The sequence below is a fragment of the Rhea pennata genome, chromosome 14 (genome assembly GCF_028389875.1).
Source record: "Rhea pennata isolate bPtePen1 chromosome 14, bPtePen1.pri, whole genome shotgun sequence".
NCBI classification, from domain to species: Eukaryota; Metazoa; Chordata; class Aves; order Rheiformes; family Rheidae; genus Rhea; species Rhea pennata.
In genome coordinates this window covers 18,190,857-18,194,301 of record NC_084676.1, presented here as the reverse complement: position 1 = coordinate 18,194,301, position 3,445 = coordinate 18,190,857, and positions in this window count along the sequence as shown.

Here is a 3,445-nt window from a genome sequence, read left to right as displayed (position 1 = left end):
GTGATGGTAATGCTTGCTTTTCTTTTAATTACTCAATGGCACAGTTTGAGCACCTGACAATGAAGAGCTTATATTTGGCCAGATCAGTCCTTACAGGCTCAGTAGTTACTGGAATTTCTGCTTTCAAAACCTGGGCTTTCCTAATTCTATGGGTTGCGAAGGGAATGGGATGAGAAGCATGGCCAGTGCTGCCATTGTGGAGAGCTAATAGGATTGTAATGCAGTGAAGATCCGAAGCTGCATGAGAGGAGAGGCGCAGTCTTCCATTCATGCTGGCCACCGGGGGCATTTGGGTCACCTTGGATTCATTTTTCCCATTTTGTGGCTTCCAGCTGCCTTCAAGTTCTCCCCAGCATTCAGGGTGGGAGAGAAAAAGGGTTGCACAGTTGACTAGAAAGCTTGACCTAGATTCTCTCCACCTCAAAAGGCAGATGTGCCACTCTGGTGTTTCCATGTCTGAAGACTTGGTTCTGCACAATTCTCAAGCTGGCTGCAGTCCCAGGCCTTTGGGCTTTTGGTGGCCAAACTAGAAGAGTAGAAAGGACTGCCCTCACCCATGTGGGATGGGTGCTGTTCCCTTTCAGTAGCATGAACAGAACATGAATCAAACAAGCAAAACACAGCGAAATGTCTGTTTTCCTTAGACATTTGGCAGGTGCTTGAAAGTCTGGTGAGCAAAGAGGTGGATGAATGAACACCCTCCAAATAAGCAGGAAAGTGAATCACTTGAAGAATGACTTTGCTTTGTTACTGTCCTTACACAAAACTTCAGTGGGTTACATTGCCAGAAGCCAACTGGCTTTTGTAGGTATATGTGCTGGAAAAAGCCAGCTGTCTTCAGTGGAGCCACATCAGCAGAGAACTTAGCCCAGAGCCTGCTACCAGGTACCAAAGCAATTTGCCTCCACAAAGACAATCTGAAGGTAGCAGGATGGTCTAAGACATTGCAGGACCAGCTGTCAAGCATGCAGCTGCTGGGTGGAGGTCAGAAACATGTTTAGGGGTTATATGTTCCTCTGCCAGTGCCCTCCTGTGCTTGCACCAGGTGTTTTGCTGCTGCGTGGTGCTGAAGCCTCTGGGGACATGGAACCTTGAGCTCCCTCCTTCTCCCAAGGCTGGATCTTGAAGGGCTACGCTCAGCTCACGGCTTACTAGGACTATGGGGCCCCCCGGTAGCCCGAAAGACCCTGAAATAGGATTACTAGAACCTGCAGATCACAGTTGCCAGGATGTCCCCTGCCTACCTGGTTGATCATCATGCCCTGGTGGTTTACAGTTGGTGCCTGGCAAGCACTACAGGCTCCTTATTCACCACATCCATGCACAGCCAAGAAACTTGCTGAAGGAATTGGGGTTAGGGATGTAATTAGCTAAGAATGAACTTAAAAACAAGAAGCCTCAGGGCTTTATGAAAGCTGTTGCTATCTCCACTTTGAAGATGGTGTAGCAGACATGTGACTTCTCTCTTGCCAGAGTGCTGCTGCCTCAGCTTAATGTTTGGAGCCAAGCTCTTGTTCCCCAGGATGCTGTAAGTGCTTTCGCACTGACCTAAAGGCTTTATATTTACTCTCTGGCCAGTTATCACCTTGAGTGAAAGCCATGATTACCAGAAAAAAAAAAAAGAAAAAAAAAAAAAAAAAGAAAGAAAGAAAGAGAAAAGGTATCAGTTGCAGAATACAAAAAATCTAGATCGTTTTGGTTGCCCTGGCTGAGAAACACGGGGATAGTTTTTCTTCCATGAAAAGCCCAAATTGAAATCCCATATGCCGAATGCAAGCCATCTACATCATTCAGATGTATAAAAAATAATTATGCTCTTCCTTTATTTCCCTTCCCCAACCTCCCATCTCATTTTTGTTTTATTCTTCTAGCATGAGGCAGTTCTCATCGTTATTTAAGGTCAGAGCTGATGGGGAATCCTTTCAGCTGTCTACTGAAAGCAGCCTGAAGAAGAATTGCACCAGGAGGCTGGCTCCTGAGAGATGCCCAGCTTCTTGTAATTAGAGTAATTAACTATTTACTCTACCTGAAAGAGAGAGAGAGAAAGAAAGAAAGAAAGAGAGAAAGAAAGAAAGAAAAATAAAACCACTGTGGAGGCTGCTCAGTAGCACATGCAATTGCAAAGGCAGAGATTTGTTTTTTCCCTGATGCTTCAAGAATAACTGATACAAATCCTTTATTGCATGAGATGCTGGAAGATTTAGCTGCCTTTCACTTGGTGAGTGCCCCTTGCAGCTACCCTCTTACTGTCTGGCTTATTGGCCTATTAAATATTTCTTTGCAAAAATGGAACTGCTTGAGTAGGTGGGAGTGAGGGAAACTTTGCTTAAAAGTGTAATTGTGAATTTGTAATTACAAAAATTCCCATATAATCAGAGTTAGCAGTTTTATTCTCCTCCTGGGAACATAGCCCTGGCTTCCCACAGCCTGGTGCATAGGGAGATGTTGGGGCTGGTGGTGAGAAAGCAATGTGACAGCTTTGCTTTGTGTTTCCTGGATGGACTGGCTTTGCTAGGCCTGTTTTGAGGAGGGACCAGACTTATGAATCCCAAAATAATTTATGTTACGTTACATTACGTGGCAGGGTCCTACTTTCCCCAGGGGCTTTTGAAGATCTAATTTCTGGCTTCAGATTTCTATGGCAGCTGGTAGGTGCCTAAGTCTTCCTGTGGCCCTTGGGCCCCAGGAGTGATCCTCCCCCATTGGGATTGTCCTTTCAAGTCAATTCTCTTTTTGCACTCTCCCACTTCTTATCTTTTCTAGTCCTTCCTGTAGTGCTCTTTCACTTGTTCATCCTGCTACTCAGGTCATTCTCTGAACTGCTGCTGGGTGCCAAAGACAGCTCTCTGCAGTGCCAGAGATGCAGGAATGGCTTCCCCACTGTGTTTCCTATATAATTTTCCTGGGATCCCACTTCCTGGCAAGAGCTGTGGGGATGTCAGTGGCTGAGAAGCCATACCAGTGCACTTTCTCACGAGCTCTACATTTAGGAGCCCCACTAGCTCTTTAGTGTTCTCCAGGCTATGGTTCAAATGTTGGTGGAAACTCTGGAGATGACCTAATTCCCCCCTTCTCTTGGTCAAAGTTGTCTTGTTTCTTCTCCACTGTGGTCAGGGACAATTTATGCAGATGGCTGAGATTAAAGACAAGGGTTGAGCTGCTGTATTTGATCAGAAGATTATGTTTTTCCTGGTTTGATTCTGTGTTTCTTGGAGCTGTTTTTCTCCATCCTGCATTAGCAGGGATTCACACATCCTTTGTGTTATTCCCCATACACTGAGTGGGATGGGGAAGGCAACCAGGGAGCAAGGAGGGATTGCTACAGACTTTGGGAGTGTGAAGAGAGGAAGTGAGAGAGAAGAGAAGAGAAGCTGGAAGATGAGGAAATAAGGAGATTATGAGAACATAAAACTTATGTGTCATCTTCTAAAGAGAAATCTTGTTT